The following is a 347-nucleotide window of genomic DNA, read 5'->3' as shown; positions in this document are numbered from 1 at the left end:
TTTCAGTCGTGGTTTGGCCGGTTCCCCTACCTTTGCTTCCCCGCGGGCTTTCGACTCTCGCTCCTCTCCTCGCGTCCGTCGCCACTCTAGCGTGCCGTCTGCAAAGTTCCATACCTGCAAAGCTTTCTTTAAAAAATCATATCCCAACAGCATTTCCTGTGATGTTTCTGCTATTAACAAATCCACCACGAATGTGCTTCCTTCCAACTCTACTTTGGCCCTTCTCACGCAATGTGTTACTTTCAATCTCCATCCGTTAGCGCACACAAACTGTTCCGGTTTACTTAAGGCCTCTTCTCTCATCCCTATTTGTTGCACTATTCCTCGTTTAATAAAGCTTTTCACAG

The sequence above is a fragment of the Cystoisospora suis genome, assembly GCF_002600585.1.
Source record: "Cystoisospora suis strain Wien I chromosome Unknown contig_6883, whole genome shotgun sequence".
NCBI classification, from domain to species: domain Eukaryota; phylum Apicomplexa; class Conoidasida; order Eucoccidiorida; family Sarcocystidae; genus Cystoisospora; species Cystoisospora suis.
Note: the sequence above shows the minus strand (reverse complement) of the source record.